A 26,234-nucleotide genomic window follows, 5' to 3' on the forward strand; every position below is an offset into this window, starting at 1 on the left:
TTCGGGAGTGTTCGCCTGTCCGCGATTTCGCGAGTGTTCGCGAGTCCGCGATTTCGCGGGTGTTCGCGAGTCCGGGATTTCGCGGGTGTTCGCGAGTCGGCGATTTCGGGAGTGTTCACGAGTCCGCGATTTCGCGAGTCCGCGATTTCGGGAGTGTTCGCGAGTCCGCGATTTTGCGAGTGTTCGCGAGTCCGCGATTTCGGGAGCGTTCGCTAGTCCCCGATTTCGGGAGTGTTCGCGACTCCGCGATTTCGGGAGTGTTCGCGATTTCGCGGGTGTTCGCGTGTCCGCGATTTCGGGAGTGTTCGCGAGTCCGCCATTTCGCGAGTGTTTGCGAGTACGCGAGTCAGCGATTTCGGGAGCTTTCGCGAGTCCGCGATTTCGTGAGTGTTCGCGAGTCCGCGATTTCGCGAATGTTCGCGAGTCCGCGAGTCCGCGATTTCGGGAGTGTTCGCGAGTACCCGATTTCGCGAGTCCGCGATTTCGCGAGTGTTCGCGAGTCCGCGAGTCCGCGATTTCGGGAGTGTTCGCGAGTCCGCGATTTCGCGAGTGTTCACAAGTCCGCGATTTCGCGGGTGTTCGCGAGTCCGCGATTTTACGAGTGTTCGCGAGTCCGCGATTTTACGAGTGTTCGCGAGTCCGCGATTTCGGGAGCGTTCGCTAGTCCGCGATTTCGCGAGTGTTTGCGAGTACGCGAGTCTGCGATTTCGGGAGTTTTCGCGAGTTCGCGATTTCGGGAGTGTTCGCGAGTCCGCGATTTCGCGAATGTTCGCGAGTCCGCGAGTCCGCGATTTCGGGAGTTTTCGCGTGTCCGCGATTTCGCGAGTCCGCGATTTCGCGAGTGTTCGCGAGTCCGCGAGTCCGCGATTTCGGGAGTGTTCGCGAGTCCGCGATTTCGGGAGTGTTCGCGAGTCCGCGATTTCGCGGGTGTTCGCGAGTCCGAGATTTCGGGAGTGTTCGCGAGTCTGCCATTTCGCGAGTGTTTGCGAGTACGCGAGTCTGCGATTTCGGGAGCTTTCGCGAGTCCGCGATTTCGGGAGTGTTCGCGATTCCGCGATTTCGCGAATGTTCGCGAGTCCGCGAGTCCGCGATTTCGGGAGTGTTCGCGAGTACCCGATTTCACGAGTCCGCGATTTCGCGAGTGTTCGCGAGTCCGCGAGTCCGGGATTTCGGGAGTGTTCGCGAGTCCGCGATTTCGCGAGTGTTCACAAGTCCGCGATTTCGCGGGTGTTCGCGAGTCCGCGATTTTACGAGTGTTCGCGAGTCCGCGATTTTACGAGTGTTCGCGAGTCCGCGATTTCGGGAGCGTTCGCTAGTCCCCGATTTTGGGAGTATTCGCGAGTCCGCGATTTCGTGAGTGTTCGCGAGTCCGTGATTTCGGGAGTGTTTGCGACTCCGCGATTTCGCGAGTGTTCGCGAGTCCGCGAGTGTCCGCGAGTTCGTTATTTCGCGAGTGTTCACAAGTCCTCGATTTCGCGGGTGTTTGCGAGTCCGCGATTTCGGGAGAGTTCGCGATTGTTCGCGATTTCGCGATTGTTCGCGAGTCCGCGACTTCGGGACTGTTCGCGAGTCCGCGATTTCGCGAGTGTTTGCGAGTACGCGAGTCCGCGATTTCGCGAGTGTTCGCGAGTCCGCGATTTCGGGAGTGTTTGCGACTCCGCGATTTCGCGAGTGTTCGCGAGTCCGCGAGTGTCCGCGAGTCCGCGATTTCGCGGGTGTTCGCGAGTCCGCGATTTCGGGAGTGTTCGCGAGTCCGCGATTTCGGGAGTGTTCGCGAGTCCGCGATTTCGCGGGTGTTTGCGAGTACGCGAGTCTGCGATTTCGGGATTTTTCGCGAGTCCGCGATTTCGCGGGTGTTCGCGAGTCCGCGATTTTACGAGTGTTCGCGAGTCCGCGATTTCGGGAGCGTTCGCTAGTCCCCGATTTCGGGAGTATTCGCGAATCCGCGATTTCGGGAGAGTTCGCGATTGTTCGCGATTTCGCGATTTTTTGCCAGTCCGCGATTTCGGGAGTGTTCGCGATTACGCAAGTCCGCGATTTCGCGAGTGTTCGCGAGTCCGCGATTTCGGGAGTGTTTGCGACTCCGCGATTTCGCGAGTGTTCGCGAGTCCGCGAGGGTCGGCGAGTCCGCGATTTCGCGGGTGTTCGCGAGTCCGCGATTTCGGGAGTGTTCGCGAGTCCGCGATTTCGGGAGTGTTCGCGAGTCCGCGATTTCGCGGGTGTTTGCGAGTACACGAGTCTGCGATTTCGGGAGTTTTCGCGAGTCCGCGATTTCGGGAGTGTTCGCGAGTCCGCGATTTCGCGGGTGTTAGCGAGTCCGCGATTTCGGGAGTTTTCGCGAGTCCGCGATTTCGCGAGTGTTCGCGTGTCCGCGAGTGTTCCCGAGTCCGCGATTTCGCGAGACCGCGATTTCGCGAGTGTTCGCGAGTCCGCGAGTCCGCGATTTCGCGAGACCGCGATTTCGCGAGTGTTCGCGAGTCCGCGATTTCGGGAGTGTTCGCGAGTCCGCGATTTCGCGAGTGTTCGCGAGTCCGCGATTTCAGGAGTGTTCGCGAGTCCGCGATTTCGCGAATGTTCGCGAGTCCGCGAGTCCGCGATTTCGGGAGTGTTCGCGTGTCCGCGATTTCGCGAGTCCGCGATTTCGCGAGTGTTCGCGAGTCCGCGAGTCCGCGATTTCGGGAGTGTTCGCGAGTGTTCGCGAGTCCGCGATTTCGGGAGTGTTCGCGAGTCCGCGATTTCGCGGGTGTTCGCGAGTCCGCGATTTCGGGAGTGTTCGCGAGTCCGCCATTTCGCGAGTGTTTGCGAGTACGCGAGTCTGCGATTTCGGGAGCTTTCGCGAGTCCGCGATTTCGGGAGTGTTCGCGAGTCCGCGATTTCGCGAATGTTCGCGAGTCCGCGAGTCCGCGATTTCGGGAGTGTTCGCGAGTACCCGATTTCGCGAGTCCGCGATTTCGCGAGTGTTCGCGAGTCCGCGAGTCCGGGATTTCGGGAGTGTTCGCGAGTCCGCGATTTCGGGAGAGTTCGCGATTGTTCGCGATTTCGCGATTGTTCGCGAGTCCGCGATTTCGGGAGTGTTCGCGAGTACGCGAGTCCGCGATTTCGCGAGTGTTCGCGAGTCCGCGATTTCGGGAGTGTTCGCGAGTCCGCGATTTCGCGAGTGTTCACAAGTCCGCGATTTCGCGGGTGTTCGCGAGTCCGCGATTTCGGGAGTGTTCGCGAGTCCGCGATTTCGCTAGTCCGTGATTTCGGGAGTGTTCGCGAGTCCGCGATTTCGCGATTTCGGGAGCGTTCGCTAGTCCCCGATTTCGGGAGAGTTCTCGAATCCGCGATTTTGCGAGTTTTCCCGAGTCCGCGATTTCGCGAATGTTGGCGATTTCGCGGGTGTTCGCGATTCCGCGATTTCGGGAGTTTTCGCGAGTCCGCGATTTCGCAAGTGTTCGCGAGTCCGCGAGTGTCCGCGAGTCCGCGATTTCGCGGGTGTTCGCGAGTCCGCGGTTTCGGGAGTGTTCGCGATTCCGCGATTTCGCGAGTGTTTGCGAGTATGCGAGTCCGCGAGCATTCGCGAGTCCGCGATTTCGCGGGTGTTCGCGAGTCCGCGATTTCGCGGTTGTTCGCGAGTCCGCGATTTCGGGAATGTTCACGAGTCCGCGATTTCGCGAGTCCGTGATTTCGGGAGTGTTCGCGAGTCCGCGATTTCGGGAGTGTTCGCGACAACGCGATTTTGGGAGTCTTCGCGAGTCCGCGATTTCGCGGGTGTTAGCGAGTCCGCGATTTCGGGAGTGTTCGCCTGTCCGCGATTTCGCGAGTGTTCGCGAGTCCGCGATTTCGCGGGTGTTCGCGAGTCCGGGATTTCGCGGGTGTTCGCGAGTCGGCGATTTCGGGAGTGTTCACGAGTCCGCGATTTCGCGAGTCCGCGATTTCGGGAGTGTTCGCGAGTCCGCGATTTTGCGAGTGTTCGCGAGTCCGCGATTTCGGGAGCGTTCGCTAGTCCCCGATTTCGGGAGTGTTCGCGACTCTGCGATTTCGGGAGTGTTCGCGATTTCGCGGGTGTTCGCGTGTCCGCGATTTCGGGAGTGTTCACGAGTCCGCGATTTCGCGAGTCCGCGATTTCGGGAGTTTTCGCGAGTCCGCGATTTTACGAGTGTTCGCGAGTCCGCGATTTCGGGAGTTTTCGCGAGTCCGCGATTTCGCGAGTGTTCGCGTGTCCGCGAGTGTTCCCGAGTCCGCGATTTCGCGAGACCGCGATTTCGCGAGTGTTCGCGAGTCCGCGAGTCCGCGATTTCGCGAGACCGCGATTTCGCGAGTGTTCGCGAGTCCGCGAGTCCGCGATTTCGGGAGTGTTCGCGAGTCCGCGATTTCGCGAGTGTTCGCGAGTCCGCGATTTCGGGAGTGTTCGCGAGTCCGCGATTTCGCGGGTGTTCGCGAGTCCGCGATTTCGGGAGTGTTCGCGAGTCCGCCATTTCGCGAGTGTTTCCGAGTACGCGAGTCAGCGATTTCGGGAGCTTTCGCGAGTCCGCGATTTCGGGAGTGTTCGCGAGTCCGCGATTTCGCGAATGTTCGCGAGTCCGCGAGTCCGCGATTCCGGGAGTGTTCGCGAGTACCCGATTTCGCGAGTCCGCGATTTCGCGAGTGTTCGCGAGTCCGCGAGTCCCCGATTTCGGGAGTGTTCGCGAGTCCGCGATTTCGCGAGTGTTCACAAGTCCGCGATTTCGCGGGTGTTCGCGAGTCCGCGATTTCGCGAGTGTTTGCGAGTACGCGAGTCTGCGATTTCGGGAGTTTTCGCGAGTTCGCGATTTCGGGAGTGTTCGCGAGTCCGCGATTTCGGGAATGTTCACGAGTACGCGATTTCGCGAGTCCGTGATTTCGGGAGTGTTCGCGAGTCCGCGATTTTGCGAGTGTTCGCGAGTCCGCGATTTCGGGAGCGTTCGCGAGAACGCGATTTTGGGAGTCTTCGCGAGTCCGCGATTTCGGCAGTGTTCGCGACAACGCGATTTTGGGAGTCTTCGCGAGTCCGCGATTTCGCGGGTGTTAGCGAGTCCGCGATTTCGGGAGTGTTCGCCTGTCCGCGATTTCGCGAGTGTTCGCGAGTCCGCGATTTCGCGGGTGTTCGCGAGTCCGGGATTTCGCGGGTGTTCGCGAGTCGGCGATTTCGGGAGTGTTCACGAGTCCGCGATTTCGCGAGTCCGCGATTTCGGGAGTGTTCGCGAGTCCGCGATTTTGCGAGTGTTCGCGAGTCCGCGATTTCGGGAGCGTTCGCTAGTCCCCGATTTCGGGAGTGTTCGCGACTCCGCGATTTCGGGAGTGTTCGCGATTTCGCGGGTGTTCGCGTGTCCGCGATTTCGGGAGTGTTCACGAGTTCGCGATTTCGCGAGTCCGCGATTTCGGGAGTTTTCGCGAGTCCGCGATTTCGCGAGTGTTCGCGTGTCCGCGAGTGTTCCCGAGTCCGCGATTTCGCGAGACCGCGATTTCGCGAGTGTTCGCGAGTCCGCGAGTCCGCGATTTCGCGAGACCGCGATTTCGCGAGTGTTCGCGAGTCCGCGAGTCCGCGATTTCGGGAGTGTTCGCGAGTCCGCGATTTCGCGAGTGTTCGCGAGTCCGCGATTTCGGGAGTGTTCGCGAGTCCGCGATTTCGCGGGTGTTCGCGAGTCCGCGATTTCGGGAGTGTTCGCGAGTCCGCCATTTCGCGAGTGTTTGCGAGTACGCGAGTCAGCGATTTCGGGAGCTTTCGCGAGTCCGCGATTTCGGGAGTGTTCGCGAGTCCGCGATTTCGCGAATGTTCGCGAGTCCGCGAGTCCGCGATTTCGGGAGTGTTCGCGAGTACCCGATTTCGCGAGACCGCGATTTCGCGAGTGTTCGCGAGTCCGCGAGTCCGCGATTTCGGGAGTGTTCGCGAGTCCGCGATTTCGCGAGTGTTCGCGAGTCCGCGATTTCGGGAGTGTTCGCGAGTCCGCGATTTCGCGGGTGTTCGCGAGTCCGCGATTTCGGGAGTGTTCGCGAGTCCGCCATTTCGCGAGTGTTTGCGAGTACGCGAGTCAGCGATTTCGGGAGCTTTCGCGAGTCCGCGATTTCGGGAGTGTTCGCGAGTCCGCGAGTCCCCGATTTCGGGAGTGTTCGCGAGTCCGCGATTTCGCGAGTGTTCACAAGTCCGCGATTTCGCGGGTGTTCGCGAGTCCGCGATTTAACGAGTGTTCGCGAGTCCGCGATTTTACGAGAGTTCGCGAGTCCGCGATTTCGGGAGCGTTCGCTAGTCCCCGATTTCGGGAGTATTCGCGAGTCCGCGATTTCGGGAGAGTTCGCGATTGTTCGCGATTTCGCGATTGTTCGCGAGTCCGCGATTTCGGGAGTGTTCGCGAGTACGCGAGTCCGCGATTTCGCGAGTGTTCGCGAGTCCGCGATTTCGGGAGTGTTCGCGAGTCCGCGATTTCGCGAGTGTTTGCGAGTACGCGAGTCTGCGATTTCGGGAGTTTTCGCGAGTTCGCGATTTCGGGAGTGTTCGCGAGTCCGCGATTTCGGGAATGTTCACGAGTACGCGATTTCGCGAGTCCGTGATTTCGGGAGTGTTCGCGAGTCCGCGATTTTGCGAGTGTTCGCGAGTCCGCGATTTCGGGAGCGTTCGCGAGAACGCGATTTTGGGAGTCTTCGCGAGTCCGCGATTTCGGCAGTGTTCGCGACAACGCGATTTTGGGAGTCTTCGCGAGTCCGCGATTTCGCGGGTGTTAGCGAGTCCGCGATTTCGGGAGTGTTCGCCTGTCCGCGATTTCGCGAGTGTTCGCGAGTCCGCGATTTCGCGGGTGTTCGCGAGTCCGGGATTTCGCGGGTGTTCGCGAGTCGGCGATTTCGGGAGTGTTCACGAGTCCGCGATTTCGCGAGTCCGCGATTTCGGGAGTGTTCGCGAGTCCGCGATTTTGCGAGTGTTCGCGAGTCCGCGATTTCGGGAGCGTTCGCTAGTCCCCGATTTCGGGAGTGTTCGCGACTCCGCGATTTCGGGAGTGTTCGCGATTTCGCGGGTGTTCGCGTGTCCGCGATTTCGGGAGTGTTCGCGAGTCCGCCATTTCGCGAGTGTTTGCGAGTACGCGAGTCAGCGATTTCGGGAGCTTTCGCGAGTCCGCGATTTCGCGAATGTTCGCGAGTCCGCGAGTCCGCGATTTCGGGAGTGTTCGCGAGTACCCGATTTCGCGAGTCCGCGATTTCGCGAGTGTTCGCGAGTCCGCGAGTCCGCGATTTCGGGAGTGTTCGCGAGTCCGCGATTTCGCGAGTGTTCACAAGTCCGCGATTTCGCGGGTGTTCGCGAGTCCGCGATTTTACGAGTGTTCGCGAGTCCGCGATTTTACGAGTGTTCGCGAGTCCGCGATTTCGGGAGCGTTCGCTAGTCCGCGATTTCGCGAGTGTTTGCGAGTACGCGAGTCTGCGATTTCGGGAGTTTTCGCGAGTTCGCGATTTCGGGAGTGTTCGCGAGTCCGCGATTTCGCGAATGTTCGCGAGTCCGCGAGTCCGCGATTTCGGGAGTTTTCGCGTGTCCGCGATTTCGCGAGTCCGCGATTTCGCGAGTGTTCGCGAGTCCGCGAGTCCGCGATTTCGGGAGTGTTCGCGAGTCCGCGATTTCGGGAGTGTTCGCGAGTCCGCGATTTCGCGGGTGTTCGCGAGTCCGAGATTTCGGGAGTGTTCGCGAGTCTGCCATTTCGCGAGTGTTTGCGAGTACGCGAGTCTGCGATTTCGGGAGCTTTCGCGAGTCCGCGATTTCGGGAGTGTTCGCGATTCCGCGATTTCGCGAATGTTCGCGAGTCCGCGAGTCCGCGATTTCGGGAGTGTTCGCGAGTACCCGATTTCACGAGTCCGCGATTTCGCGAGTGTTCGCGAGTCCGCGAGTCCGGGATTTCGGGAGTGTTCGCGAGTCCGCGATTTCGCGAGTGTTCACAAGTCCGCGATTTCGCGGGTGTTCGCGAGTCCGCGATTTTACGAGTGTTCGCGAGTCCGCGATTTTACGAGTGTTCGCGAGTCCGCGATTTCGGGAGCGTTCGCTAGTCCCCGATTTTGGGAGTATTCGCGAGTCCGCGATTTCGTGAGTGTTCGCGAGTCCGTGATTTCGGGAGTGTTTGCGACTCCGCGATTTCGCGAGTGTTCGCGAGTCCGCGAGTGTCCGCGAGTTCGTTATTTCGCGAGTGTTCACAAGTCCTCGATTTCGCGGGTGTTTGCGAGTCCGCGATTTCGGGAGAGTTCGCGATTGTTCGCGATTTCGCGATTGTTCGCGAGTCCGCGACTTCGGGACTGTTCGCGAGTCCGCGATTTCGCGAGTGTTTGCGAGTACGCGAGTCCGCGATTTCGCGAGTGTTCGCGAGTCCGCGATTTCGGGAGTGTTTGCGACTCCGCGATTTCGCGAGTGTTCGCGAGTCCGCGAGTGTCCGCGAGTCCGCGATTTCGCGGGTGTTCGCGAGTCCGCGATTTCGGGAGTGTTCGCGAGTCCGCGATTTCGGGAGTGTTCGCGAGTCCGCGATTTCGCGGGTGTTTGCGAGTACGCGAGTCTGCGATTTCGGGATTTTTCGCGAGTCCGCGATTTCGCGGGTGTTCGCGAGTCCGCGATTTTACGAGTGTTCGCGAGTCCGCGATTTCGGGAGCGTTCGCTAGTCCCCGATTTCGGGAGTATTCGCGAATCCGCGATTTCGGGAGAGTTCGCGATTGTTCGCGATTTCGCGATTTTTTGCCAGTCCGCGATTTCGGGAGTGTTCGCGATTACGCGAGTCCGCGATTTCGCGAGTGTTCGCGAGTCCGCGATTTCGGGAGTGTTTGCGACTCCGCGATTTCGCGAGTGTTCGCGAGTCCGCGAGGGTCGGCGAGTCCGCGATTTCGCGGGTGTTCGCGAGTCCGCGATTTCGGGAGTGTTCGCGAGTCCGCGATTTCGGGAGTGTTCGCGAGTCCGCGATTTCGCGGGTGTTTGCGAGTACACGAGTCTGCGATTTCGGGAGTTTTCGCGAGTCCGCGATTTCGGGAGTGTTCGCGAGTCCGCGATTTCGGGAGTGTTCGCGAGTTCGTTATTTCGCGAGTGTTCACAAGTCCTCGATTTCGCGGGTGTTTGCGAGTCCGCGATTTCGAGAGAGTTCGCGATTGTTCGCGATTTCGCGATTGTTCGCGAGTCCGCGATTTCGGGAGTGTTCGCGAGTCCGCGATTTCGCGAGTGATTGCGAGTACGCGAGTCCGCGATTTCGCGAGTGTTCGCGACTCCGCGATTTCGCGAGTGTTCGCGAGTCCGCGAGTGTCCGCGAGTCCGCGATTTCGCGGGTGTTCGCGAGTCCGCGATTTCGGGAGTGTTCACGAGTCCGCGATTTCGGGAGTGTTCGCGAGTCCGCGATTTCGCGGGTGTTTGCGAGTACGCGAGTCTGCGATTTCGGGATTTTTCGCGAGTCCGCGATTTCGCGAGTGTTCGCGAGTCCGCGATTTCGCGAGTGTTCGCGAGTCCGCGGGTGTCCGCGAGTCCGCGATTTCGCGGGTGTTCGCGAGTCCGCGATTTCGCCGGTGTTAGCGAGTCAGCGATTTCGGGAGTTTTCGCGAGTCCGCGATTTCGGGAGTGTTCGCGAGTCCGCCATTTCGCGAGTATTTGCGAGTACGCGAGCCCGCGATTTCGCGAGTGTTCGCGAGTCCTCGATTTCGAGACTGTTCGCGAGTCCGCGATTTCGGGAGTGTTCGCGAGTCCGCGATTTCGGGAGTGTACGCGAGTCCGCGATTTCGCAGGTGTTCGCGAGTCCGCGATTTCGGGAGTGTTCGCCAGTCCGCGATTTCGCGAGTGTTCGCGAGTCCGCGATTTCGCGGGTGTTCGCGAGTCCGGGAATTCGCGGGTGTTCGCGAGTCGGCGATTTCGGGAGTGTTCACGAGTCCGCGATTTCGCGAGTCCGCGATTTCGGGAGTGTTCGCTAGTCCGCGATTTTGCGAGTGTTCGCGAGTCCGCGATTTCGGGAGCGTTCGCTAGTCCCCGATATCGGGAGTGTTCGCGACTCCGCGATTTCGGGAGTGTTCGCGATTATTCACGAGTCCGCGATTTCGCGAATGTTCGCGAGTCCGCGAGTCCGCGATTTCGGGAGTGTTCGCGAGTCCGCGATTTCGCGAGTCCGCGATTTCGCGAGTGTTCGCGAGTCCGCGAGTCCGCGATTTCGGGAGTGTTCGCGAGTCCGCGATTTCGCGAGTGTTCACAAGTCCGCGATTTCGCGGGTGTTCGCGAGTCCGCGATTTCGGGAGTGTCCGCGAGTCCGCGATTTCGCGGGTGTTCGCGAGTCCGCGATTTCGGGAGTGTTCGCGAGTCCGCGATTTCGGGAGTGTTCGCGAGTCCGTGATCTCGCGAGTATTTGCGAGTACGCGAGTCCGCGATTTCGCGAGTCCGCGGGTGTTAGCGAGTCCGCGATTTCGGGAGTTTTCGCGAGTCCGCGATTTCGCGAGTGTTCGCGAGTCCGCGAGTGTCCACGCGTCCGCGATTTCGGGAGTGTTCGCGAGTCCGCGATTTCGCGAGTGTTCGCGAGTCCGCGATTTCGCGATTTCGGGAGCGTTCGCTAGTCCCCGATTTCGGGAGTGTTCGCGAGTCCGCGATTTTGCGAGTGTTCGCGAGTCCGCGATTTCGGAAGCGTTCGCGAAAACGCGATTTTGGGAGTCTTCGCGAGTCCGCGATTTCGGGAGTGTTCGCGATTCCTCGATTTCGCGAATGTTCCCGAGTCCGCGAGTCCGCGATTTCGGGAGCGTTCGCTAGTCCCCGATTTCGGGAGTGTTCGCGAGTCCGCGATTTTGCGAGTTTTCCCGAGTCCGCGATTTCGCGAATGTTCGCGAGTCCGCGATTTCGGGAGTGTTCGCGAGACCGCGATCTCGCGAGTATTTGCGAGTACGCGAGTCCGCGATTTCGCGAGTCCGCGGGTGTTAGCGAGTCCGCGATTTCGGGAGTTTTCGCGAGTCCGCGATTTCGCGAGTGTTCGCGAGTCCGCGAGTGTCCGCGCGTCCGCGATTTCGGGAGTGTTCGCGAGTCCGCGATTTCGCGAGTGTTCGCGAGTCCGCGATTTCGCGATTTCGGGAGCGTTCGCTAGTCCCCGATTTCGGGAGTGTTCGCGAGTCCGCGATTTTGCGAGTGTTCGCGAGTCCGCGATTTCGGAAGCGTTCGCGAAAACGCGATTTTGGGAGTCTTCGCGAGTCCGCGATTTCGGGAGTGTTCGCGATTCAGCGATTTCGCGAATGTTCCCGAGTCCGCGAGTCCGCGATTTCGGGAGCGTTCGCTAGTCCCCGATTTCGGGAGTGTTCGCGAGTCCGCGATTTTGCGAGTTTTCCCGAGTCCGCGATTTCGCGAATGTTCGCGAGTCCGCGATTTCGGGAGTGTTCGCGAGTCCGCGATTTCGCGGGTGTTCGCGAGTCCGGGATTTCGCGGGTGTTCGCGAGTCGGCGATTTCGGGAGTGTTCACGAGTCCGCGATTTCGCGAGTCCGCGATTTCGGGAGTGATTGCGAGTCCGCGATTTCGGGAGTGTTCGCGATTGTTCGCGAATCCGCGATTTCGGGAGTGTTCGCGAGTCCGCGATTTCGCGAGTGTTCGCGAGTCCGCGAGTGTCCGCGAGTCCGCGATTTCGCGGGTGTTCGCGAGTCCTCGATTTCGGGAGTGTTCGCGTGTCCGCGATTTCGGGAGTGTTCGCGAGTCCGCGATTTCGGGAGTGTACGCGAGTCCGCGATTTCGCAGGTGTTCGCGAGTCCGCGATTTCGGGAGTGTTCACGAGTCCGCGATTTCGCGAGTCCGCGATTTCGGGAGTGTTCCCGATTGTTCGCGAGTCCGCGATTTCGGGAGTGTTCGCGAGTCCGCGATTACGCGGGTGTTCGCGAGTCCGCGATTTCGCGATTGTTCGCGTGTCCGCGATTTCGGGAGTGTTCGCGAGTCCGCGATTTTACGAGTGTTCGCGAGTCCGCGATTTTACGAGTGTTCGCGAGTCCGCGATTTTACGAGTGTTCGCGAGTCCGCGATTTCGGGAGTGTCCGCGAGTCCGCGATTTCGCGGGTGTTCGCGAGTCCGCGATTTCGGGAGTGTTCGCGAGTCCGCGATTTCGGGAGTGTTCGCGAGTCCGCGATCTCGCGAGTATTTGCGAGTACGCGAGTCCGCGATTTCGCGAGTCCGCGGGTGTTAGCGAGTCCGCGATTTCGGGAGTTTTCGCGAGTCCGCGATTTCGCGAGTGTTCGCGAGTCCGCGAGTGTCCGCGCGTCCGCGATTTCGGGAGTGTTCGCGAGTCCGCGATTTCGCGAGTGTTCGCGAGTCCGCGATTTCGCGATTTCGGGAGTGTTCGCGAGTCCGCGATTTCGGAAGCGTTCGCGAGAACGCGATTTTGGGAGTCTTCGCGAGTCCGCGATTTCGGGAGTGTTCGCGATTCCGCGATTTCGCGAATGTTCCCGAGTCCGCGAGTCCGCGATTTCGGGAGCGTTCGCTAGTCCCCGATTTCGGGAGTGTTCGCGAGTCCGCGATTTTGCGAGTTTTCCCGAGTCCGCGATTTCGCGAATGTTCGCGAGTCCGCGATTTCGCGGGTGTTCGCGAGTCCGCGATTTCGGGAGTGTTCGCGAGTCCGCGATTTCGCGGGTGTTCGCGAGTCCGGGATTTCGCGGGTGTTCGCGAGTCGGCGATTTCGGGAGTGTTCACGAGTCCGCGATTTCGCGAGTCCGCGATTTCGCGATTTCGGGAGCGTTCGCTAGTCCCCGATTTCGGGAGTGTTCGCGAGTCCGCGATTTTGCGAGTGTTCGCGAGTCCGCGATTTCGGAAGCGTTCGCGAAAACGCGATTTTGGGAGTCTTCGCGAGTCCGCGATTTCGGGAGTGTTCGCGATTCCTCGATTTCGCGAATGTTCCCGAGTCCGCGAGTCCGCGATTTCGGGAGCGTTCGCTAGTCCCCGATTTCGGGAGTGTTCGCGAGTCCGCGATTTTGCGAGTTTTCCCGAGTCCGCGATTTCGCGAATGTTCGCGAGTCCGCGATTTCGGGAGTGTTCGCGAGACCGCGATCTCGCGAGTATTTGCGAGTACGCGAGTCCGCGATTTCGCGAGTCCGCGGGTGTTAGCGAGTCCGCGATTTCGGGAGTTTTCGCGAGTCCGCGATTTCGCGAGTGTTCGCGAGTCCGCGAGTGTCCGCGCGTCCGCGATTTCGGGAGTGTTCGCGAGTCCGCGATTTCGCGAGTGTTCGCGAGTCCGCGATTTCGCGATTTCGGGAGCGTTCGCTAGTCCCCGATTTCGGGAGTGTTCGCGAGTCCGCGATTTTGCGAGTGTTCGCGAGTCCGCGATTTCGGAAGCGTTCGCGAAAACGCGATTTTGGGAGTCTTCGCGAGTCCGCGATTTCGGGAGTGTTCGCGATTCCGCGATTTCGCGAATGTTCCCGAGTCCGCGAGTCCGCGATTTCGGGAGCGTTCGCTAGTCCCCGATTTCGGGAGTGTTCGCGAGTCCGCGATTTTGCGAGTTTTCCCGAGTCCGCGATTTCGCGAATGTTCGCGAGTCCGCGATTTCGGGAGTGTTCGCGAGTCCGCGATTTCGCGGGTGTTCGCGAGTCCGGGATTTCGCGGGTGTTCGCGAGTCGGCGATTTCGGGAGTGTTCACGAGTCCGCGATTTCGCGAGTCCGCGATTTCGGGAGTGATTGCGAGTCCGCGATTTCGGGAGTGTTCGCGATTGTTCGCGAATCCGCGATTTCGGGAGTGTTCGCGAGTCCGCGATTTCGCGAGTGTTCGCGAGTCCGCGAGTGTCCGCGAGTCCGCGATTTCGCGGGTGTTCGCGAGTCCTCGATTTCGGGAGTGTTCGCGTGTCCGCGATTTCGGGAGTGTTCGCGAGTCCGCGATTTCGGGAGTGTACGCGAGTCCGCGATTTCGCAGGTGTTCGCGAGTCCGCGATTTCGGGAGTGTTCACGAGTCCGCGATTTCGCGAGTCCGCGATTTCGGGAGTGTTCCCGATTGTTCGCGAGTCCGCGATTTCGGGAGTGTTCGCGAGTCCGCGATTTCGCGGGTGTTCGCGAGTCCGCGATTTCGCGATTGTTCGCGTGTCCGCGATTTCGGGAGTGTTCGCGAGTCCGCGATTTTACGAGTGTTCGCGAGTCCGCGATTTTACGAGTGTTCGCGAGTCCGCGATTTTACGAGTGTTCGCGAGTCCGCGATTTCGGGAGTGTCCGCGAGTCCGCGATTTCGCGGGTGTTCGCGAGTCCGCGATTTCGGGAGTGTTCGCGAGTCCGCGATTTCGGGAGTGTTCGCGAGTCCGCGATCTCGCGAGTATTTGCGAGTACGCGAGTCCGCGATTTCGCGAGTCCGCGGGTGTTAGCGAGTCCGCGATTTCGTGAGTTTTCGCGAGTCCGCGATTTCGCGAGTGTTCGCGAGTCCGCGAGTGTCCGCGCGTCCGCGATTTCGGGAGTGTTCGCGAGTCCGCGATTTCGCGAGTGTTCGCGAGTCCGCGATTTCGCGATTTCGGGAGTGTTCGCGAGTCCGCGATTTCGGAAGCGTTCGCGAGAACGCGATTTTGGGAGTCTTCGCGAGTCCGCGATTTCGGGAGTGTTCGCGATTCCGCGATTTCGCGAATGTTCCCGAGTCCGCGAGTCCGCGATTTCGGGAGCGTTCGCTAGTCCCCGATTTCGGGAGTGTTCGCGAGTCCGCGATTTTGCCAGTTTTCCCGAGTCCGCGATTTCGCGAATGTTCGCGAGTCCGCGATTTCGCGGGTGTTCGCGAGTCCGCGATTTCGGGAGTGTTCGCGAGTCCGCGATTTCGCGGGTGTTCGCGAGTCCGGGATTTCGCGGGTGTTCGCGAGTCGGCGATTTCGGGAGTGTTCACGAGTCCGCGATTTCGCGAGTCCGCGATTTCGGGAGTGATCGCGAGTCCGCGATTTCGGGAGTGTTCGCGAGTCCGCGATTTCGCGAGTGTTCGCGAGTCCGCGAGTGTCCGCGAGTCCGCGATTTCGGGAGTGTTCGCGAGTCCGCGATTTCGCGAGTGTTCGCGAGTCCGCGATTTCGCGATTTCGGGAGTGTTCGCGAGTCCGCGATTTCGGAAGCGTTCGCGAGAACGCGATTTTGGGAGTCTTCGCGAGTCCGCGATTTCGGGAGTGTTCGCGATTCCGCGATTTCGCGAATGTTCCCGAGTCCGCGAGTCCGCGATTTCGGGAGCGTTCGCTAGTCCCCGATTTCGGGAGTGTTCGCGAGTCCGCGATTTTGCGAGTTTTCCCGAGTCCGCGATTTCGCGAATGTTCGCGAGTCCGCGATTTCGCGGGTGTTCGCGAGTCCGCGATTTCGGGAGTGTTCGCGAGTCCGCGATTTTGCGGGTGTTCGCGAGTCCGGGATTTCGCGGGTGTTCGCGAGTCGGCGATTTCGGGAGTGTTCACGAGTCCGCGATTTCGCGAGTCCGCGATTTCGGGAGTGATCGCGAGTCCGCGATTTCGGGAGTGTTCGCGATTGTTCGCGAGTCCGCGATTTCGGGAGTGTTCGCGAGTCCGCGATTTCGCGAGTGTTCGCGAGTCCGCGAGTGTCCGCGAGTCCGCGATTTCGCGGGTGTTCGCGAGTCCTCGATTTCGGGAGTGTTCGCGTGTCCGCGATTTCGGGAGTGTTCGCGAGTCCGCGATTTCGGGAGTGTACGCGAGTCCGCGATTTCGCAGGTGTTCGCGAGTCCGCGATTTCGGGAGTGTTCACGAGTCCGCGATTTCGCGAGTCCGCGATTTCGGGAGTGTTCGCGAGTCCGCGATTTTACGAGTGTTCGCGAGTCCGCGATTTTACGAGTGTTCGCGAGTCCACGATTTCGCGGGTGTTTGCGAGTCCGCGATTTCGGGAGAGTTCGCGATTGTTCGCGATTTCGCGATTGTTCGCGAGTCCGCGATTTCGGGAGTGTTTGCGACACCGCGATTTCGCGAGTGTTCCCGAGTCCGCGAGTGTCCGCGAGTCCGCGATTTCGCGGGTGTTCGCGAGTCCGCGATTTCGGGAGTGTTTGCGACACCGCGATTTCGCGAGTGTTCCCGAGTCCGCGAGTGTCCGCGAGTCCGCGATTTCGCGGGTGTTCGCGAGTCCGCGATTTCGGGAGTTTTCGCGAGTCCGCGATTTCGCGAGTGTTCGCGAGTCCGCGAGTGTCCGCGCGTCTGCGATTTCGGGAGTGTTCGCGATTCCGCGATTTCGCGAGTGTTCGCGAGTCCGCGATTTCGGGAGTGTTCGTGAGTCCGCGATTTCGGGAGTGTTCGCGAGTCCGCGATTTCGCGATTTCGGGAGTGTTCGCGAGTCCGCGATTTTAAGAGTGTTCGCGAGTCCGCGATTTTACGAGTGTTCGCTAGTCCGCGATTTCGGGAGTGTTCGCGAGTCCGCGATTTCGCGAGTATTTGCGAGTACGCGAGTCCGCGATTTCGCGATTCCGCGAGTGTCCGCGCGTCCGCGATTTCGGGAGTGTTCGCGAGTGCGCGATTTCGCGAGTGTTCGCGAGTCCGCGAGTGTCCGCGCGTCCGCGATTTCGGGAGTGTTCGCGAGTCCGCGATTTCGCGAGTGTTCGCGAGTCCGCGATTTCGGGAGTGTTCGCGATTGTTCGCGAGTCCGCGATTTCGGGAGTGTTCGCGAGTCCGCGATTTCGCGGGTGTTCGCGAGTCCGCGATTTCGCGATTGTTGGCGTGTCCGCGATTTCGGGAGTGTTCGCGAGTCCGCGATTTCGCGAGTCCGCGATTTCGGGAGTGTTCGCGAGTCCGCGATTTTACGAGTGTTCGCGAGTCCGCGATTTTACGAGTGTTCGCGAGTCCGCGATTTCGCGGGTGTTTGCGAGTCCGCGATTTCGGGAGTGTTCGCGAGTCCGCGATTTCGGGAGTGTTCGCGAGTCCGCGATCTCGCGAGTATTTGCGAGTACGCGAGTCTGCGATTTCGCGAGTCCGCGGGTGTTAGCTAATCCGCGATTTCGGGAGTGTTCGCCTGTCCGCGATTTCGCGAGTGTTCGCGAGTCCGCGATTTCGCGGGTGTTCGCGAGTCCGGGATTTCGCGGGTGTTCGCGAGTCGGCGATTTCGGGAGTGTTCACGAGTCCGCGATTTCGCGAGTCCGCGATTTCGGGAGTGTTCGCGAGTCCGCCATTTCGGGAGTGTTCGCGAGTCCGTTATTTCGCGAGTGTTCACAAGTCCGCGATTTCGCTGGTGTTTGCGAGTCCGCGATTTCGGGAGTGTTCGCGAGTCCGCGATTTCGCGAGTCCGTGATTTCGGGAGTATTCGCGAGTCCGCGATTTCGCGAGTCCGCGATTTCGCGAGTGTTCGCGAGTCCGCGATTTCGCGAGTCCGCGATTTCGCGAGTGTTCGCGAGTACGCGATTTCGCGAGTGTTCGCGAGTCCGCGATTTCGCGGGTGTTCGCGAGTCCGCGATTTCGGGAGTGTTCGCGAGTCCGCGATTTCGTGAGTGTTCGCGAGTCCCCGATTTCGCGAGTGTTTGCGAGTACGCGAGTCTGCGATTTCGGGAGTTTTCGCGAGTCCGCGATTTCGGGAGTGTTCGCGAGTCCGCGATTTCGCGAGTGTTCACAAGTCCGCGATTTCGCGAGTGTTCGCGAGTCCGCGATTTCGGGAGTGTTCGCGAGTCCGCGATTTTACGAGTGTTCGCGAGTCCGTGATTTCGAGAGTGTTCGCGAGTCCGCGATTTCGCGGGTGTTCGCGAGTCCGCGATTTCGGGAGTGTTTGCGACTCCGCGATTTCGCGAGTGTTCGCGAGTCCGCGAGTGTCCGCGAGTCCGCAATTTCGCGAGTGTTCGCGAGTCCGCGATTTCGCGAGTGTTCGCGAGTCCGCGAGTGTCCGCGAGTCCGCGATTTCGCGGGTGTTCGCGAGTCCGCGATTTCGGGAGTGTTCGCGATTCCGTGATTTCGCGAGTGTTTGCGAGTAAGCGAGTCCGCGAGCGTTCGCGAGTCCGCGATTTCCCGGGTGTTCGCGAGTCCGCGATTTCGCGGGTGTTCGCGAGTCCGCGATTTCGGGTATGTTCACGAGTCCGCGATTTCGCGAGTCCGCGATTTCGGGAGTGTTCGCGAGTCCGCGATTTTGCGAGTGTTCACGAGACCGCGATTTCGGGAGCGTTCGCGAGAACGCGATTTTGGGAGTCTTCGCGAGTCCGCGATTTCGGGAGTGTTCGCGATTCCGCGATTTCGCGAGTATTTGCGAGTGCGCGAGTCCGCGATTTCGCGAGTCCGCGATTTCGCGGGTGTTCGCGAGTCCGCGATTTCGCGGGTGTTTGCGAGTCCGCGATTCCGCGAGTGTCCGCGAGTCCGCGATTTCGCGGGTGTTCGCGAGTCCGCGATTTCGGGAGTGTTCGCGATTCCGCGATTTCGCGAGTATTTTCGAGTGCGCGAGTCCGCGATTTCGCGAGTCCGCGATTTCGCGGGTGTTCGCGAGTCCGCGATTTCGCGGGTGTTAGCGAGTCCGCGATTTCGGGAGTTTTCGCGTGTCCGCGATTTCGCGAGTGTTCGCGAGTCCGCGAGTGTCCGCGAGTCCGCGATTTCGCGAGTATTTGCGAGTACGCGAGTCCGCGATTTCGGGAGTGTTCGCGAGTCCGCGATTTCGGGAGTGTACGCGAGTCCGCGATTTCGCAGGTGTTCGCGAGTCCGCGATTTCGGGAGTGTTCGCCAGTCCGCGATTTCGCGAATGTTCGCTAGTCCCCGATTTCGGGAGTGTTCGCGAGTCCGCGATTTTGCGAGTTTTCCCGAGTCCGTGATTTCGCGAATGTCCGCGAGTCCGCGATTTCGGGAGTGTTCGCGATTCCGCGATTTCGCGAGTGTTCGCGAGTCCGCGATTTCGCGAGTGTTCGCGAGTCCGCGATTTCGCGAGTGTTCGCGAGTCCGCGAGTGTCCGCGAGTCCGCGATTTCGCGGGTGTTCGCGAGTCCGCGATTTCGGGAGTGTTCGCGAGTCCGCGATTTCGCGAGTATTTGCGAGTGCGCGAGTCCGCGATTTCGTGAGTCCGCGATTTCGCGGGTGTTCGCGAGTCCGCGATTTCGCGGGTGTTAGCGAGTCCGCGATTTCGGGAGTTTTCGCGAGTCCGCGATTTCGCGAGTGTTCGCGAGTCCGCGAGTGTCCGCGAGTCCGCGATTTCGGGAGTGTTCGCGAGTCCGCGATTTCGCGAGTAATTGCGAGTACGCGAGCCCGCGATTTCGCGAGTGTTCGCGAGTCCTCGATTTCGGGACTGTTCGCGAGTCCGCGATTTCGGGAGTGTACCCGAGTCCGCGATTTCGCAGGTGTTCGCGAGTCCGCGATTTCGGGAGTGTTCGCCTGTCCGCGATTTCGCGAGTGTTCGCGAGTCCGCGATTTCGCGGGTGTTCGCGAGTCCGGGATTTCGCGGGTGTTCGCGAGTCGGCGATTTCGGGAGTGTTCACGAGTCCGCGATTTCGCGAGTCCGCGATTTCGGGAGTGTTCGCTAGTCCGCGATTTTGCGAGTGTTCGCGAGTCCGCGATTTCGGGAGCGTTCGCTAGTCCCCGATTTCGGGAGTGTTCGCGACTCCGCGATTTCGGGAGTGTTCGCGATTTCGGGAGTGTTCGCGTGTCCGCCATTTCGGGAGTGTTCACGAGTCCGCGATTTCGCGAGTCCGCGATTTCGGGAGTTTTCGCGAGTCCGCGATTTTACGAGTGTTCGCGAGTCCGCGATTTCGCGGGTGTTCGCGAGTCCGGGATTTCGCGGGTGTTCGCGATTCCGCGATTTCGCGAGTGTTCGCGAGTCCGCAATTTCGCGAGTGTTCGCGAGTCCGCGATTTCGCGAGTGTTCGCGAGTCCGCGAGTGTCCGCGAGTCCGCGATTTCGCGGGTGTTCGCGAGTCCGCGATTTCGGGAGTGTTCGCGATTCCGTGATTTCGCGAGTGTTTGCGAGTAAGCGAGTCCGCGAGCGTTCGCGAGTCCGCGATTTCCCGGGTGTTCGCGAGTCCGCGATTTCGCGGGTGTTCGCGAGTCCGCGATTTCGGGTATGTTCACGAGTCCGCGATTTCGCGAGTCCGCGATTTCGGGAGTGTTCGCGAGTCCGCGATTTTGCGAGTGTTCGCGAGTCCGCGATTTCGGGAGCGTTCGCGAGAACGCGATTTTGGGAGTCTTCGCGAGTCCGCGATTTCGGGAGTGTTCGCGATTCCGCGATTTCGCGAGTATTTGCGAGTGCGCGAGTCCGCGATTTCGCGAGTCCGCGATTTCGCGGGTGTTCGCGAGTCCGCGATTTCGCGGGTGTTTGCGAGTCCGCGATTTCGGGAGTTTTCGCGAGTCCGCGATTTCGCGAGTGTTCGCGAGTCCGCGAGTGTCCGCGAGTCCGCGATTTCGGGAGTCTTCGCGAGTCCGCGATTTCGGGAGTGTTCGCGATTCCGCGATTTCGCGAGTATTTTCGAGTGCGCGAGTCCGCGATTTCGCGAGTCCGCGATTTCGCGGGTGTTCGCGAGTCCGCGATTTCGCGGGTGTTAGCGAGTCCGCGATTTCGGGAGTTTTCGCGTCTCCGCGATTTCGCGAGTGTTCGCGAGTCCGCGAGTGTCCGCGAGTCCGCGATTTCGCGAGTATTTGCGAGTACGCGAGCCCGCGATTTCGCGAGTGTTCGCGAGTCCTCGATTTCGGGACTGTTCGCGAGTCCGCGATTTCGGGAGTGTTCGCCAGTCCGCGATTTCGCGAATGTTCGCTAGTCCCCGATTTCGGGAGTGTTCGCGAGTCCGCGATTTTGCGAGTTTTCCCGAGTCCGCGATTTCGCGAATGTTCGCGAGTCCGCGATTTCGCGGGTGTACGAGAGTCCGCGATTTTGGGAGTGTTCGCGAGTCCGCGATTTCGCGAGTGTTCGCGATTCCGCGAGTGTCCGCGAGTCCGCGATTTCGCGAGTATTTGCGAGTACGCGAGCCCGCGATTTCGCGAGTGTTCGCGAGTCCTCGATTTCTGGACTGTTCGCGAGTCCGCGATTTCGGGAGTTTTCGCGAGTCCGCGATTTCGGGAGTGTACGCGACACCGCGATTTCGCAGGTGTTCGCGAGTCCGCGATTTCGGGAGTGTTCGCCTGTCCGCGTTTTCGCGAGTGTTCGCAATTTCGCGGGTGTTCGCGAGTCCGGGATTTCGCGGGTGTTTGCGAGTCGGCGATTTCGGGAGTGTTCACGAGTCCGCGATTTCGCGAATGTTCGCTAGTCCCCGATTTCGGGAGTGTTCGCGAGTCCGCGATTTTGCGAGTGTTCGCGAGTCCGCGGGAGTGTTCGCGAGTCCGCGATTTTGCGAGTGTTCGCGAGTCCGCGATTTCGGGAGCGTTCGCTAGTCCCCGATTTCGGGAGTGTTCGCGACTCCGCGATTTCGGGAGTGTTCGCGATTTCGGGAGTGTTCGCGAGTCCGCGATTTCGCGGGTGTTCGCGAGTCCGCGATTTCGCGGGTGTTCGCGTGTCCGCGATTTCGGGAGTGTTCACGAGTCCCCGATTTCGGGAGTATTCGCGAGTCCGCGATTTCGGGAGAGTTCGCGATTGTTCGCGATTTCGCGATTGTTCGCGAGTCCGCGATTTCGGGAGTGTTCGCGAGTCCGCGATTTCGCGAGTGTTTGCGAGTACGCGAGTCCGCGATTTCGCGAGTGTTCGCGAGTCCGCGATTTCGGGAGTGTTTGTGACTCCGCGATTTCGCGGGTGTTTGCGAGTCCGCGATTTCGCGGGTGTCCGCGAGTCCGCGATTTCGGGAGTGTTCGCGAGTCCGCGAGTCCGCGATTTCGGGAGTGTTCGCGAATCCGCGATTTCGCGAGTCCGCGATTTCGCGAGTGTTCGCGAGTCCGCGAGTCCGCGATTTCGGGAGTGTTCGCGAGTCCGCGATTTCGCGAGTGTTCACAAGTCCGCGATTTCGCGAATGTCCGCGAGTCCGCGATTTCGCGGGTGTTCGCGAGTCCGCGATTTCGGGAGTGTTTGCGAGTCCGCGATTTCGGGAGTGTACGCGAGTCCGCGATTTCGCATGTTTTCGCGAGTCCGCGATTTCGGGAGTGTTCGCCAGTCCGCGATTTCGCGAATGTTCGCTAGTCCCCGATTTCGGGAGTATTCGCGAGTCCGCGATTTTGCGAGTTTTCCCGAGTCCGCGATTTCGCGAATGTTCGCGAGTCCGCGATTTCGCGGGTGTTCGCGAGTCCGCGATTTCGGGAGTGTTCGCGAGTTCGTTATTTCGCGAGTGTTCACAAGTCCTCGATTTCGCGGGTGTTTGCGAGTCCGCGATTTCGCGGGTGTACGAGAGTCCGCGATTTTGGGAGTGTTCGCGAGTCCGCGATTTCGCGAGTGTTCGCTAGTCCGCGAGTGTCCGCGAGTCCGCGATTTCGCGAGTATTTGCGAGTACGCGAGCCCGCGATTTCGCGAGTGTTCGCGAGTCCTCGATTTCGGGACTGTTCGCGAGTCCGCGATTTCGGGAGTTTTCGCGAGTCCGCGATTTCGGGAGTGTACGCGACTCCGCGATTTCGCAGGTGTTCGCGAGTCCGCGATTTCGGGAGTGTTCGCCTGTCCGCGTTTTCGGGAGTGTTTGCGAGTCCGCGATTTCGGGAGTGTACGCGAGTCCGCGATTTCGCAGGTGTTCGCGAGTCCGCGATTTCGGGAGTGTTCGCCAGTCCGCGATTTCGCGAATGTTCGCTAGTCCCCGATTTCGGGAGTGTTCGCGAGTCCGCGATTTTGCGAGTTTTCCCGAGTCCGCGATTTCGCGAATGTTCGCGAGTCCGCGATTTCGCGGGTGTACGAGAGTCCGCGATTTTGGGAGTGTTCGCGAGTCCGCGATTTCGCGAGTGTTCGCGATTCCGCGAGTGTCCGCGAGTCCGCGATTTCGCGAGTATTTGCGAGTACGCGAGCCCGCGATTTCGCGAGTGTTCGCGAGTCCTCGATTTCTGGACTGTTCGCGAGTCCGCGATTTCGGGAGTTTTCGCGAGTCCGCGATTTCGGGAGTGTACGCGACACCGCGATTTCGCAGGTGTTCGCGAGTCCGCGATTTCGGGAGTGTTCGCCTGTCCGCGTTTTCGCGAGTGTTCGCAATTTCGCGGGTGTTCGCGAGTCCGGGATTTCGCGGGTGTTTGCGAGTCGGCGATTTCGGGAGTGTTCACGAGTCCGCGATTTCGCGAATGTTCGCTAGTCCCCGATTTCGGGAGTGTTCGCGAGTCCGCGATTTTGCGAGTGTTCGCGAGTCCGCGGGAGTGTTCGCGAGTCCGCGATTTTGCGAGTGTTCGCGAGTCCGCGATTTCGGGAGCGTTCGCTAGTCCCCGATTTCGGGAGTGTTCGCGACTCCGCGATTTCGGGAGTGTTCGCGATTTCGGGAGTGTTCGCGAGTCCGCGATTTCGCGGGTGTTCGCGAGTCCGCGATTTCGCGGGTGTTCGCGTGTCCGCGATTTCGGGAGTGTTCACGAGTCCCCGATTTCGGGAGTATTCGCGAGTCCGCGATTTCGGGAGAGTTCGCGATTGTTCGCGATTTCGCGATTGTTCGCGAGTCCGCGATTTCGGGAGTGTTCGCGAGTCCGCGATTTCGCGAGTGTTTGCGAGTACGCGAGTCCGCGATTTCGCGAGTGTTCGCGAGTCCGCGATTTCGGGAGTGTTTGTGACTCCGCGATTTCGCGGGTGTTTGCGAGTCCGCGATTTCGCGGGTGTCCGCGAGTCCGCGATTTCGGGAGTGTTCGCGAGTCCGCGAGTCCGCGATTTCGGGAGTGTTCGCGAATCCGCGATTTCGCGAGTCCGCGATTTCGCGAGTGTTCGCGAGTCCGCGAGTCCGCGATTTCGGGAGTGTTCGCGAGTCCGCGATTTCGCGAGTGTTCACAAGTCCGCGATTTCGCGAATGTCCGCGAGTCCGCGATTTCGCGGGTGTTCGCGAGTCCGCGATTTCGGGAGTGTTTGCGAGTCCGCGATTTCGGGAGTGTACGCGAGTCCGCGATTTCGCATGTTTTCGCGAGTCCGCGATTTCGGGAGTGTTCGCCAGTCCGCGATTTCGCGAATGTTCGCTAGTCCCCGATTTCGGGAGTATTCGCGAGTCCGCGATTTTGCGAGTTTTCCCGAGTCCGCGATTTCGCGAATGTTCGCGAGTCCGCGATTTCGCGGGTGTTCGCGAGTCCGCGATTTCGGGAGTGTTCGCGAGTTCGTTATTTCGCGAGTGTTCACAAGTCCTCGATTTCGCGGGTGTTTGCGAGTCCGCGATTTCGCGGGTGTACGAGAGTCCGCGATTTTGGGAGTGTTCGCGAGTCCGCGATTTCGCGAGTGTTCGCTAGTCCGCGAGTGTCCGCGAGTCCGCGATTTCGCGAGTATTTGCGAGTACGCGAGCCCGCGATTTCGCGAGTGTTCGCGAGTCCTCGATTTCGGGACTGTTCGCGAGTCCGCGATTTCGGGAGTTTTCGCGAGTCCGCGATTTCGGGAGTGTACGCGACTCCGCGATTTCGCAGGTGTTCGCGAGTCCGCGATTTCGGGAGTGTTCGCCTGTCCGCGTTTTCGGGAGTGTTTGCGAGTCCGCGATTTCGGGAGTGTACGCGACTCCGCGATTTCGCAGGTGTTCGCGAGTCCGCGATTTCGGGAGTGTTCGCCTGTCCGCGTTTTCGGGAGTGTTTGCGAGTCCGCGATTTCGGGAGTGTACGCGAGTCCGCGATTTCGCAGGTGTTCGCGAGTCCGCGATTTCGGGAGTGTTCGCCAGTCCGCGATTTCGCGAATGTTCGCTAGTCCCCGATTTCGGGAGTGTTCGCGAGTCCGCGATTTTGCGAGTTTTCCCGAGTCCGCGATTTCGCGAATGTTCGCGAGTCCGCGATTTCGCGGGTGTACGAGAGTCCGCGATTTTGGGAGTGTTCGCGAGTCCGCGATTTCGCGAGTGTTCGCGATTCCGCGAGTGTCCGCGAGTCCGCGATTTCGCGAGTATTTGCGAGTACGCGAGCCCGCGATTTCGCGAGTGTTCGCGAGTCCTCGATTTCTGGACTGTTCGCGAGTCCGCGATTTCGGGAGTTTTCGCGAGTCCGCGATTTCGGGAGTGTACGCGACACCGCGATTTCGCAGGTGTTCGCGAGTCCGCGATTTCGGGAGTGTTCGCCTGTCCGCGTTTTCGCGAGTGTTCGCAATTTCGCGGGTGTTCGCGAGTCCGGGATTTCGCGGGTGTTTGCGAGTCGGCGATTTCGGGAGTGTTCACGAGTCCGCGATTTCGCGAGTCCGCGATTTCGGGAGTGTTCGCGAGTCCGCGATTTTGCGAGTGTTCGCGAGTCCGCGATTTCGGGAGCGTTCGCTAGTCCCCGATTTCGGGAGTGTTCGCGACTCCGCGATTTCGGGAGTGTTCGCGATTTCGGGAGTGTTCGCGAGTCCGCGATTTCGCGGGTGTTCGCGAGTCCGCGATTTCGCGGGTGTTCGCGTGTCCGCGATTTCGGGAGTGTTCACGAGTCCCCGATTTCGGGAGTATTCGCGAGTCCGCGATTTCGGGAGAGTTCGCGATTGTTCGCGATTTCGCGATTGTTCGCGAGTCCGCGATTTCGGGAGTGTTCGCGAGTCCGCGATTTCGCGAGTGTTTGCGAGTACGCGAGTCCGCGATTTCGCGAGTGTTCGCGAGTCCGCGATTTCGGGAGTGTTTGTGACTCCGCGATTTCGCGGGTGTTTGCGAGTCCGCGATTTCGCGGGTGTCCGCGAGTCCGCAATTTCGGGAGTGTTCGCGAGTCCGCGAGTCCGCGATTTCGGGAGTGTTCGCGAATCCGCGATTTCGCGAGTCCGCGATTTCGCGAGTGTTCGCGAGTCCGCGAGTCCGCGATTTCGGGAGTGTTCGCGAGTCCGCGATTTCGCGAGTGTTCACAAGTCCGCGATTTCGCGGGTGTTCGCGAGTCCGCGATTTCGGGAGTGTTCGCGAGTCCGCGATTTCGCGAGTCCGTGATTTCGGGAGTGTTCGCGAGTCCGCGATTTCGCGATTTCGGGAGCGTTCGCTAGTCCCCGATTTCGGGAGAGTTCGCGAGTCCGCGATTTTGCGAGTTTTCCCGAGTCCGCGATTTCGCGAATGTTGGCGATTCCGCGATTTCGCGGGTGTTCGCGATTCCGCGATTTCGGGAGTTTTCGCGAGTCCGCGATTTCGCAAGTGTTCGCGAGTCCGCGAGTGTCCGCGAGTCCGCGATTTCACGGGTGTTCGCGAGTCCGCGGTTTCGGGAGTGTTCGCGATTCCGCGATTTCGGGAGTGTTCGCGAGTCCGCGATTTCGCGGGTGTTTGCGAGTACGCGAGTCTGCGATTTCGGGAGAGTTCGCGAGTCCGCGATTTTGCGAGTGTTCACGAGTCCGCGATTTCGCGAGTCCGCGATTTCGGGAGCGTTCGCGAGTCCGCGATTTTGCGAGTGTTCGCGAGTCCGCGATTTCGGGAGCGTTCG

The sequence above is a fragment of the Conger conger genome, chromosome 7 (genome assembly GCF_963514075.1).
Source record: "Conger conger chromosome 7, fConCon1.1, whole genome shotgun sequence".
Taxonomy (NCBI): domain Eukaryota; kingdom Metazoa; phylum Chordata; class Actinopteri; order Anguilliformes; family Congridae; genus Conger; species Conger conger.